The sequence below is a fragment of the Nematolebias whitei genome, chromosome 6 (assembly GCF_014905685.2).
Source record: "Nematolebias whitei isolate Nwh7 chromosome 6, NemWhi1, whole genome shotgun sequence".
In the NCBI taxonomy this organism is placed as follows: Eukaryota; Metazoa; Chordata; class Actinopteri; order Cyprinodontiformes; family Rivulidae; genus Nematolebias; species Nematolebias whitei.
The window spans coordinates 48,732,593-48,745,722 of record NC_056503.1 but is presented as its reverse complement, the minus strand read 5'-3'; the positions used below and the strand labels follow the sequence as shown (position 1 = coordinate 48,745,722).

The following is a 13,130-nucleotide window of genomic DNA, read 5'->3' as shown; positions in this document are numbered from 1 at the left end:
CCTGGACCATAGAAACTACATCTGGATCATAGGAACTACACCTGAACCATAGGAACTATACCTGGACCATAGAAAATACACCTGGAACATAGGAACTACACCTGGACCATATAAATTACACCTGGACCATAGGAACTACACCTGGACCATAAAAACTATAATTGGACCATAAAAACTACACCTGAACCATAGGAACTACATCTGGATTATAGGAACTACACTTGTACCATATGAACTACACATGGACCATATAAAGTTCACCTGCACCATAGGAACTACACCTGGACCAGAAAAACTATAATTGGACCATAGAAACTACACCTGAAACATAGGAACTGCACCTAGACCATAAAAACTACACCTGGACCATAGAAACCACACCTAACCATAGAAACTACACATGGACCATAGAAACCACACTTTTACCATAGCGACTACACCTGGATCATACAAACCACACCTGGACCTAGACCATTTAAACGACACCTGGCCCTGGCCCATAGAAACCACACCTGGACCAGTTATTCTGTGTTCTCCTGTACTGTGTTGCTTTTCTTTGATCTGTTTTCCCCAACCAGTCGAGACAGAGCTGCACATCCTAGTTCTGGTTCTGGTTCTGGTTCTGCTGGAGGTTTCTTGTTAAAGGAGGGTTTCCTTCCTGTGTGCTGCTCAGGATGAGAGGTCATGACGAAGTGGAGATTCTGTGAATGTTTATGAACTCTGCTCTGAGTCGACTTTACCATGAACCGGTACATTTTAAATAAACTCAACTGAACTGAAAAACATTCTGGGGTTTTAAAAAAGTTCAGCCCAATAGTTCACGAGTTATTTTGCTAACGGACACGGATGATTCCCTGATTGGCTGCCTTGCATGGTGGCAGGAGTTGGACTCTTTTCTCCTCGTGTTGAAGCCTCCTTCCAACACCTGCTCAGGTTCTTCGTCCTTCAGGAGACTCAACGAGCCGACACGGGGCCGTCACCACCGAGGGACACACACTGTCAAACTGTGAAAACTGCTACAGAGTGGTGACAACATGATGTTCCTCCTCAGTTTATGATGATGGATGACCACAGCATCCGGTGGGTCCACCAGGACCACGTGCCCCACACAGACACCCGGCGGTGCTCACTCATGGACAAGTCAATGGGCGGTGTCACACTGCGGTCTGCTGCTTACTCCACCCGTCTGCTGACATACGAAGAAGCATCAAAGGATCTTTGATTTCCCTTCGACTTGTTCAGAGGATCGATGACACGAGACCCCCGACATAAACACGGATCCACCAGGTTCTGATCCGCTGAACAAACTGCACTGAAAACACCTCTGTCTGCTCCACCCAGCTGTTTACATCCAGAACATACAGATTCATTTTTGTTTCATTTCAAACCATCTGTGGGTAAACAAGTCGGCGGCAGGAATCTGTGTTACACCCCATCACCTTCATCGCTCCTCGGTGCTTATTTGGCAGCCATCATTAATTCAGGCTGCGGCTGCTGCAGTTTAAAGACTCACAGCAGGTTCGGCTAATTGGACTGAGAGCTGAAGTCTGAACCAGAACCCTCCTCCTATCTTTAAAGTCCAGCAGCAAACATCTGTTCTCCCCACGGCAGCGCGTTGAGCTCGTCTTTAACTTAAAATCTGAAGCAGCTTCATCGGCCGTGGAGGCTGGGAGATCATGGAGGAACATAAAGGAGAAGAAATGAAACCAAAAGACTCACAAGATGATTCCAAACACTGGAGTCTGAGGTGGCTCAGAAAAATATTTAAATCGAACAGATCAGTAAAACCAAGACGCTAAAAAACTGCAAAATAAAGAATAGATTTATGTTCAATTATAAGTCGATTAAAGTCAAAGTACAATAAAACTAAGATGTTAAGACTGAACAGGTAAGTCTGCTTTTCAAACATGGCCGCCACAACTAACTGACCCGAGCAAACACAAAAATGGTGACAACTCAGATATTCAGCTAAATTTGATGTGGTAGTAGCAGAGAGTCATCTCAAACTTTAAGCTCTGACAGATCTGAGTTTAAACATTTGCAAGGCGGCGGGCGATATGCAACTATTATGTATTGAAGACTCAGTCTGTGTGGCAGAGCACCGGGACATCATTCCCTCTACTTGACCTTCAGGTGCTGCCGGTGTCAGGACCCAGAGGTCGGTTCGACCCAGAGTCACATTATTGATGCTGAAACTAAATTAATACGAGAGAGAACGTTTCAGAGGAAACAAAACTTCCATCATGTGCACATCAGAATAATGGTCCAAACCACATTATTCTCTTTCTTTTTACAATTCTAGATGATAAAAGTGTAAAAAATACAAGTATAGATGAATGGAATGAATGAAAGGCGGCGGGTGACATGCATTCCTTTATGGAACACGACTTCTTCGGTTAATTTCTTTTAATGAACTTGAAACTCCTTCGTTTTGTTGTAGTCGTTTGTTCTTCTTGGAAATAAAGACAAGAATTAGAGACGATGAAGCGAATAAAAACCTGGAATTTAAAAAGTTCAGACAAAAGGTTTGAAACGTGATCATCTTGAAGAGAACAATGAGTCTTGATGTTTTAATGGAGGGGGTACGACGTCCTAGAACACCCTCTGCTGCTCTCATAGCCATAAATCTTAAATGGCCGCTCGCGCCGAGCCAAGTCATGCATCTTTCATCAGCTGACCAGCTGACAGCGTGCCCACGAGCACCACGAATCAATAAATCAGCAGGTGTGCCAGGACTCTGCTGGCTGCAGGTCCTGACGAGAAGGCCTAAATTCTTTGTGACGGCGTGTCTGCACGCACACACAGAGTGCACGTGCGTTCACGTGGCTTGCACGGCTCACCTCCTTCAAACTCCGTCTGACAGTTCCCAGAGTTCTCCTTGAGGCTCTCCTCCTCGTTGATGATGATGTTCTCGATGTCCTTCATGGTCAGGTGGTCACGGAAGGCGTAGAACAGGATGTGCTTGAGCTCCTCCAGCGTGATCCTCTGCATGTCGAACTGAGGAGAGGGAGTCAGAAGGTCAGACAAACGCTTCTCGCACGCTGAATATTTGTCTGACAGAAAACCTGAACCAGAACAAAACTCATCAACAGAAACATCAAACACATTTCAACAGGTTCAACTGACGTTACAGCAAAAAGTTAAAAAGTAGAAAAACACATTTTCATAAAACTTTTCACGTTGTGCAAAATGTAAACAAAAAACTTTATTAAAAACATGTTTTATTCACAGACAAATCAAACATTTACAGTAAAAAAAAAAATTTCTACAGACAAATTTAAATTTGTTGTCAAGTTGTTGCAGGTCCAACAGTCTGTAAACGTCCAGGACCTGAAGAGACCAGTCGGAGGTTTCGGAGGACCTGAGGAGACCAGTTGGAGGTTATGGAGGACCTGAGGAGACCAGCTGGAGGTTACGGAGGACCTGAGGAGACCAGTTGGAGGTTATGGAGGACCTGAGAAGACCAGTTGGAGGTTACGGAGGACCTGAGGAGACCAGCTGGAGGTTACGGAGGACCTGAGGAGACCAGTTGGAGGTTTCGGAGGACCTGAGAAGACCAGTTGGAGGTTACGGAGGACCTGAGGAGACCAGTTGGAGGTTACGGAGGACCTGAGGAGGCCAGTTGGAGGTTTCGGAGGATCTGAGAAGACCAGTTGGAGGTTACGGAGGACCTGAGGAGACCAGTTGGAGGTTACAGAGGACCTGAGAAGACCAGTTGGAGGTTTTGGAGGACCTGAGGAGACCAGTTGGAGGTTATGGAGGACCTGAGGAGACCAGTTGGAGGTTATGGAGGACATGAGGAGACCAGTTGGATGTTATGGAGGACATGAGAAGACCAGTTGGAGGTTATGGAGGACCTGAGGAGACCAGTTGCTGGAGGTTTTGGATGGTTGTCTCATTCTGGTCTGATGGAGCTAGCTGCTCTTGAGTCCTGGATCTCCTCTGCTGGATGGGAGCAGATGTCGTTCTAAAATTTGTAAGTACTTTTCTGCAATGATGGAGCCTTGCCAGATGTGTAAGCTGCACCAAATAAATCCAAAGACACTAATGCACCCCCATACCATCAGAGAGGCAGTCTTTTGATCTGTGTGCTGAAATCAGGCTGGATGGTCCCTCCTCTGGTTCGTGGTTTCCAAAAACAATTCAAATATGAATTCTTCTAAGCACAGGACAGTTTTCCACTTAACCTCAGTTTGAGATGTCACCTTAAAAGATCTCACCGGGTGAGAGAAACCACAACAGAACCTTCAGAGGTTCTCTGGAGTCTAAGTCTCAACAACTCAGATCTATTTGGTGAACGGCAGGTGATCATAATGTTATGGCTGATGATTCAAGAGTATTGTTTGTACCACAGCAGACACCCTGAGTGCTGGGATGTGAGAAACTCCTGAATGCATCTGGTCTCAAACCACCGTCTGGTTGTTGCTCTGTTGTTTCGCAGCGGGTGCTGTTAATCTGGAGAGAGGAGGGTGACGCTCAGCAGAGGTTCTGGTCTGGTCAGGTTCTGGATCCACTCAGCCCATGAGTGGATGATCTCAGAAATCACTGCACAAATCATCCCTGGACTCTCAGCCCGAGACGGAGGTAATGAACGTTTGCACCTGTTGTGTCTCAGGTGATCATCAGCCACTGGAAAGATTCATTATGGAGGAAATTATAGAGGTGGGGGATCTGAGTTTCACTTTTTGTCTCTCAGCTCATTGTTCTTAGGTGGAAGAGAAGATGTTGAGAAAATGACAAAGAAACCAACAAGACTGTTTCTAAGTTAAGTGTTGTTGCAATAATTTGTTATTTAATCAATAAAGGTGCAGATGAATGAGCAATGAAGCTTCGTTTTTTTATTTCTGTTACAACTTTTGATTCTTCTCCTGCAGCTTTAAAACAAAAATATATTAAAAAAACATTCAGCTCAGATGGGATTAGTGGCTCTGACTTTTGTTGATAAATTATAAGGCGTAGATTAAATATGAGGTTTTTTCACATTCCATTACCCTCAACTCCAATTTGCAAAGTTTGACCACCAAAACAGCTGAAACGGTCCTTTTTCAGCTCAAGGTGAAATCAGTTGAACATTCTGGGATGAGAGTCATGGCTGAGGTAGCTCAGTGGTCAATGCTTGTAATCCTGAGGTTGCTGGTTTGAGCCCAGTTTGGATCAGGAAGAGCATCTGGGGTAAAACACATCAAATCTTTTATGTGACATCGCTCACTGTGGTGACCCCTGGAGAAGGCAGCAGTCGAAAGAAAATTTATTCTGTCATGAAAGTCAGCGGGTGACAAGCATTCCTTCATGGAACGATCAGCCCTTATTTGTCCTCCGTTGCAGAGCGAAGAGGGAGAAATGGAAATGCTCTGCGTCCGTCCATGTCGCGAGCATGACTTGAAAAAGAAATGAGGTACCAAGTTCACACAACAGAACAGAAACTCCCATGATAAATGAGGGACTATTGTAAATGTAAACTCCAACACTTGCTCTTGTCAAGTGCGGACGTCTCCTCCTCTCCCTCTCCACTTTGCTCCGTCTGTCTGTGAAACTGCTTTAGAGCTTCTCTTCTAGAAATCTTCCAAATCATAACTATGGACTTGGATTTGGTCAGTTGGTCCCTCAACACATTTGATAACATTTCTTTAAAGAGAAGACAGGCTTCAGGCGAGCCGATGTGCCCTGTTGGCACGCACACAGCTGGATATCTCATCGACTTTGAAGACTTGATGACGTGTCTATCTCTGCTGCCATCTGTGGATTTTAAGGACACACGTATAATTGGATTTATGATTAAAGGTTCCTGCTTTTTGGATTCAGTTGGTTCCTGGTCTATCAACAAACAAGGAAGACGTTGGCAGCAAATCTGGACCTGGTCAGGCTGCCTGCCTATGACGGCTTGGTTCGTGCCTCGAGCTCCCAGACTCTTGGCAGAATGGATCAGATCTCTGGGATTTTTCTCAGGCACGTTCCATTCGTACGGTCATTTAATTTGGACATTTCAAATCCGAGTGGACAGACTCAAGGTAGACGTCATTAAAGTTCTGCCTGTCCCCAAAACAATCGTGTTTATTTGAATCCGTCTCCCTGACTGGCCTTGACAGTTTTGTAAACTTGACGGCTCTACTTTGGATTTGTCTTTGGTCGTCCTCGGCACCCCCCGAGTGTGCGCGGATCTCTCCAGAGGAACTATTTGAACTGAGTGATTTTATCTGAACTCTGCAGTGCCTCTGTGTGTCGTCTCTGGCTGCTCACCGCCCTTGCACCCCCCGTGTAGTGTCGGCGTCATTATGTGCTCGTGTGCAAGATTTTTTTTTCATTATCACACTGTTGACCTTCAACCAGAGGTTAAAAGTGTGCCAGGAATTTTTTTTGTCTCCAAACCCTATGTGCCATTTTTCACCACTTTTTATTGTCTGTCCAAACAGGTCTCACTTGTAAATGAGTGTTCAAGGCTCATTGTGACTCATCTGTTTAAATAAAGGTTGAATGAAAAAAAAAAAGGATCATCTTTACTATTTGAGGAAAGTCTACTGTTCAGTTTTTACATTGCTTAGTTTTCTCAAATGACTGGGGAGGCCGACGATTACTCTTTGGGGGCCAAGGCCACCTTTGGACACCAACTATCTCCTCCCCTGCACCTGGTGGTGGACAAAATGTCTCCCTCCACTCTCCAGGACCCGTCACTCTGCGCTGCCTCCCTCTGTTCTCCTCCGCAGTGTAACTCCTCAATTTGAATATCTTGAACTAAAAACATTTAGGTTTACTTCATCCTCTGTTCAATTCCTGTTCAGAAAAAACACTCATCTCCAGAACGACAGACATTCACTCTTCAGATCCGTCAGGTGCTGCTTGTTGTCCCGCTCTGTGCGGCAGAAACAGAAGTTTATTTCTCGTCTTCCTCTGAGAGCTGAAGTGGAAACCTTTAAACCTTCGTGTATCTGCAGTCGTCCAGCACCTTCTGCCACATGGACATGCAGCCTGCTCCTCCCTTACGGGAGTCGAGTCGGTGGCCCTGGTTTTGTCCCCAGACCGTTGTTCAACATTCAGAAGCCTCCACAGCAGGAAAAGCAGCAACAGAGATGCACTTCAGTCAAAAAGAAAGGCCATTTTATTTCCAGCCTCCACCTCCCATCGACCTTCTCAGCCAATATTTAGCGTTAAGCACGGGCTGACCTTTTTCAGAGTGCGACCTGAAAGAAAGGAGCGCTGGAAAGAATACGTGGAGAATAGATGGACGCCCACTGCTGCGTGACCTACAGACTCAGAGTGAGGCCCACGCAGGAACCCTCTGGTCTTCTTTGTCACACACTCTTCCCTGAAGTTCACTCTAAAGTCAAATCACACGCCTCGAGCACGCCTGCTCTCAACGGAGACCGGAGAAGTTGAAAATGTCACGAGCTGATAAAAAGCTGAGGTGGTCGAAGCTAAGATGAAGTCAGAATCCAGAACAGCAGATTAATGTTGGCTCCTTTTCAATCATTACGGATTTTTGACAGCAAATCCTTTTACGGTTAAACAAATACTTCTTTATTTTGAAGCATGCTGTGTGGAATAGTTGTGTGTAGTCAGTATCTTACTTGCAGTAGACAACAGAAAGAGATGATCAGCTTAACAAATAAAGTTTTACCTATGAAGCGTCTTTCATGCAGCAATAAGTAACACAAAAAGCTTTATAGTAAATCAAAACAAAACCACAGGATCATGTAAAACAGCAGAAAGGATCCAATCAGGGGTGTCCAGTCCTGGTCCTGGAGGACCACCACCCTGCATGGGTTCTTTCCAACACACCTGATTTGGACCAGCAGGTTAATGAACAGACTTCTGCAGGACACGAAGCGATGAGTCAATCAACGAACCGTCAAATAAATATTGAAAAAAGATTTGATGCATTTAATTGATTTTTACATTAAATAAAACATCAGCTTAGAGATAAAATTATTTAAAAGTGTCTTCATGTTTGTTTTTATTGAGCACAAAACTTCAGTTTTACAAACGACTGACGCTCCTGCCGCAGCTCGAGACTCTGGAGCAGTTTCTCTCTTTGTCCTTGAATTAAAGCGTGAACTGTTCAGTTCTTTACGGTGGCCCTAAGGTGCAAATGAACGTGTGAAAAATATGAATTACATTAAGCCAAAGCGGAAGCGTCCGGAATCACGTAAAAAAAAACGGAATCGTTCCAAAGTTATATAATTTCAGTTTTTTTCTAATGTTGTGTTTTTGTTGTTGTGTTTATTCAATTGTTGTTCATTTACACCTTGGGGCCACCGTAGTTCTTCCTCACACTGCAGAGACCATATGGAGATAATGGAGGGACACTCACACACACACACACACACACACGCACACAAGGAGGCAACATGGAGGTGCCAACAGCTTGCGTCCATCCATCTGCTGAGTTCAGCCTGTTGCAGAACGAGCTAATTACTCAGAGCACAGATTACTCTGTGATTACGTGAAATGAATTTAAATCAATAAACTTAAATATTTTTATATTTTACTAACAGACACATCTGAAGCTAAGTTTCCTCCAGAGAATCAGAGGCTTAAGGCTCCAAACACTGTGATCTTCACAAGTTCTTGGTTTAAAAACAGCTTCTCAAACAGCGAATAAATCTGTAGATTTCCGTTAAACGTCCAAATCCCTTTCAGATTGACGGAGTGAGGATTAGATGAGAACGGTAACGAGTTCTGGAGGGTTTTAAACCGGCAGAGGAACGCCGAGCGTTTCAGAGGAAGAAGTTCCAGCAACGTTTAAAGACTAGTTTTTTTTTTTAAAGATTTTCTCCCAGATGAACCAGATGTTGGTGGGACTTGTGTCAGAACCTGGAGATCAGAGGAAGAAGACAGGAAGTGTCCTGATGCTGCTCAATAATCCAGGTAGAAAAATCTAAAAAGGTTCAATCTGGTCCTCTGGACATTCAAAAAAACAAAACAAACAAAAACGTAGAAACGTTTCGTCTCTCATCCAAAGGACTTCCTCAGTCTGAGGTGCTGTATTCAGCTCAGTCTCATAAATAGCACCTTCTCAGAGTGGATCAACCAGTTTGCTGCTGACAACCAGAACCAGCTGCTCACATGGCAGGAAGACAGGAAGTGGCTCCGACGTTCGATGTCTAACGTGTTTACCTGCTCCGCTGGGAGATGAAGGTGGTCGACATGACAGAAATGAAGCAGAATTCATTTGAGGGACTGACTTGTTCAGAAAATTATACACATCTGTCTTTGAACGCTCACTTTTTAAGGTTCTCACATGAGTCAGCTCGTCGGTGAGGATGCGTCAGACTCATTAAAGATTAATGCCTCACATTATTTACACACCCTTCTACGAATCCTGACGTACTCATAGCCAGGAACTTTGGTTATTTACAAAGTAAGTGTTAAATCCTTACAGGATCAGATCTCCTCCAGATGTTTCCTTTCATCTCCTGATTATTGATGCAGCAGTTTTTATTATTAAACAAGTCGAAGGACGGACTAATAACTCCTGATACACTCCAGGAGTTTAACAAAATTTGATACACGTCTGCACCATCACCAGGCGGAGGATCAAATAATACACTTTTAATCACCCCTATGTCAAGGTCCAGGTCAAGGTCGCAAATCAAGGTCAAAGTTGATACAAGGTCTTTGCTTGTCCAGGCCCTTGCTACAGATTGATGTATAATAATTTGTTGATGGGTGCTTGATGTGCTGCTGGTGCTCCTACAGCTGCTGTCACACTGATCGGGACAGTTTTACAATTAATAATAATCGTTTCATATGTTTGTTTTTGTTTTGTCCAGTTCATGTTTACAAGCTGTGGAAAACCAGCCATCTTAAATAAAACGTTCTCAAAGTACAAATAAAATAGTTTAAACATTTCCCCCGACTTGCAAAGTGTCTGTTTTTATTGGTGTTTTGTGTTCTTAGTTCTGTCCCCCACCCCTCCCGCATATCAGCTCCTGCTCCTGCCACCCTAACCTGTTCCTCATTGTCTAGGTGTTCATCATGGTGTCTTGTTAGTGTCCCTTTAATTTCAGCGTCTCTGTGTTTCCACCTTGTTCATGGATTGTGCTTCTCACAGCCGTTCGTGTTCAGTTCCTTCGTGATTTCCCGTGCTCTGGATTTTCTGTGTTTTGCTGCCACGTCATCTTTGATTTTTTTTATTTAATACATTGCAATCCTCTAGGCAGCAGAGTGGCGCAACTGTTAGAGCTGCTGCCTCTCAGCGAGCAGACTACCCTGGTTCAAATCCTGGTCCGTGGGTCTTTCTGGGTAGGGTTTGCATCTTTTCTCCATGCATGCGTGGCTTTTCTCTGAGTACTCCTCCCACAGACTAAAAACATGCATGTTAGGCTGATTGGTGACTCTAAATTGTCCCTAGGTGTGAGTGAGAGAGAGTGAATGGTTGTTTATCTCTGTGTCCCTGAGATGGACTTGCAACCTGTCCAGGGTGTACCCTGCCCCTCGTACAGTGATAGCTGGGCATGGGCACCGGTGACCCCAGCGACCCAAAAAGGAAGAAGTGGGTAAAAGATAATGGGTGGATGGATGAATGGATGGATGGATGGATGGATGGATGGATGGATGGATGGATGATGGATGGATGGATGGATGGATGGATGGCTGGCAATCTTCTATTTTACCTTCGAGTTTTCCCGTGTCTGTCTACACTTGGGTTCAACACTACAGCTGAACACTGAGTCCAGAACGCAGTGATTGAACAGAAAACACTGAATTTTGCTCGTATCCTAAACACAATCAGCGCAGAGTTTCCATCAATCATCTGAGTTTTATTAGTTTCGGGTCTCGGTGCCTTTCCTGGCCTTTTTAAAGGTCCTGTGAGAGCTAACACTGTGATGCATGGTGTTGTAAAATAATCTGTGTGAGGAGCTCCTGCATGAAGTTTGCTCCAGTCTAGTTGTCTGTGAACCCAATCAGCTGATCGGGACACTGATGGCCGTTTGTTGGTGAACGCATCATGGCAGCAGCTGTTTGTGTTGACGTTAAATTTGTCCCGTTTGCCTCAAACATCCATGTTTTTTTGTTTTTTAACTGAAAATGATTGGATTTGCCTCTATAGCTGAATCGCTTCTGAAATTCATCTAAATCAAGACGGCCACAACGATTTGATCTTACAAAACACCCAAAACAGCAACAGTTCAGTTATTTTTACAGATACTGAGGTGAAATGTGGAGTGGTAGTAGCTGAGAGTCATTTCCAGCCAACAGATCACATGACAACTTTTTTTTAAAAGTTTGGAGGTGGAGAGCAAAAGTCATTCCTTCAAGGAATGTTAGTTTTATTAGTAGCAATACTTAACTGATGAGGTACATATTATGTACTTACCAGTACATACTTACTTAACATACCCTGTAAGTACCAGAAAACAAACCACTTCATAATACTGCTTAGTCTTCATAAGTACTCTACAAGTACCCCTGTATGTACCCTGCAATTCCCCAGTAATGTACCTCATATGTACTTTAAGTAACACACAACTTCCCAATATGTACCCAATAAATAACCCAAAAGTACCTGACACGTAGTCCATGCATACCAAATACGTACACAATGCATACCCAGTAAATACTAGATATGTACCTGGTAAGTGCCATGTAACTACTTAGTGCATACCCATACGTATCCAATACATACCTGGCACATATCTAGTAAGTACCTGGTAATTACGTGGTATGTACCCTACCCAGTTAGTACCTACCTGGTAATTACCTGGTTCATATCCCATACATACACAGTACATGCTTCCTATGAACCTACCTAGTAAGTACCATGTAACTATTTAGTACATAACCCATTCATGCCCAATGCATACCTGGTACATATCTTGTAAGTACTTTGTAATTACCTGGTATGTACCCTGTAAGTAACTGGTACATACCACGTACTTAACCAGTGCATACCTGATACATATCTTATAAGTACTTTGTAATTACCTGGTATGTACCCCACCCAGTATATACTTTGTACATACCTGGTATGTACCCTGTGAGTAACTGGTACATACTTTGTACTTACCCAGTGCATACCTGATACATACCTGGTAAGTGCCTGGTACATACCCCATGTATACCTGGTAGATGCCAAATATGACCCTGGTGGTAAGTACCATGCAAATACTTAGTGCATAGCTCATATACACTGAATGAATACCTGGTGCATTCCTGGTAAGTACTCATCATGTCCCCAGTAAGTACTGCTTGTACTGCGTACTGCTTTCTTTCTGTCAGTAGCGCTGGTTTGATGCAGAAGAACGTAGACTTCTAAAGTTTTCTCGTACAAGAACAAGGATCAGGACACACCGTTTAAAATACTGCAGTAGATTTTACAACACGAATGTCTCTGATGGTGCATCGTAGTAATAATTAACCGAGGCGATAAATTCAGTTGTTTGAATGTTTCCCGTTTGAGATCAACACGCTTGTTCTCGTTGGTTCTGCACGGGTCCAACACGAACACCGTTCTTCACTCGTTAAAACGAGAGCTCCGAACCTCCATCGAGCTGAGCTTTAAAACAGACTTTCTGTTCCGCTTCCGAAGCCGCCAGCATTCCAGGGAAATTTATGTCTCCATTACCCGGGCATCAGCCAGCCGTCAACGGGCAGAAGATTAATTTAGGAAAAGAAAGAAAACACAACGTGCACCACGGGGGCAACAGCTAGAAGGAAAATGGATCAGTGCTCAAATCTGGAACAAAACACAGGAGAACCTGAAGTGACAGAAACATGGGCTACAGAAGCTCTGATGAAAACCTCCTCAGGTTAGATACTTTCTGATAAAAACCTCAGAAAAATGACCTCTGAACGGACCCATCAGCTGATAAAGACAAAAACAGAAAAAACTTCAATTTTTCTTTGTGTTGTTCGACTCAACGCTCAGAAGAAGAAGAAATGCTTCAGTTAGATTACAGTCTGCGAATCCTTGAGGAAATCCATTTGAATCTCAGCACAGAAGGATTTTCAGTCACTGTTTTCAGGTTTTATGTTCTCAGAGAGCCACGAGTCCGAAGAACCGGAGGCTCAACTCAAAGCTAACGAGAGGAAAACAGGACGAGCAGCAAATTACCTGAAACTACAGAGCAAGTTATCAATAACCAATTACTGCTGGTTTCATCAATGAAGGAGAGTCTGTGCCATTAACCTGG

At 43.9% G+C, this 13,130-nt stretch overlaps 1 pseudogene; it reads right to left on the bottom strand.

Annotated features, from left to right (window-relative positions):
* Window positions 1-2,766: 2,766 nt before the first annotated feature.
* Window positions 2,767-13,130, bottom strand: part of LOC119411028 — a 56,674-nt pseudogene continuing 46,310 nt past the window's right edge.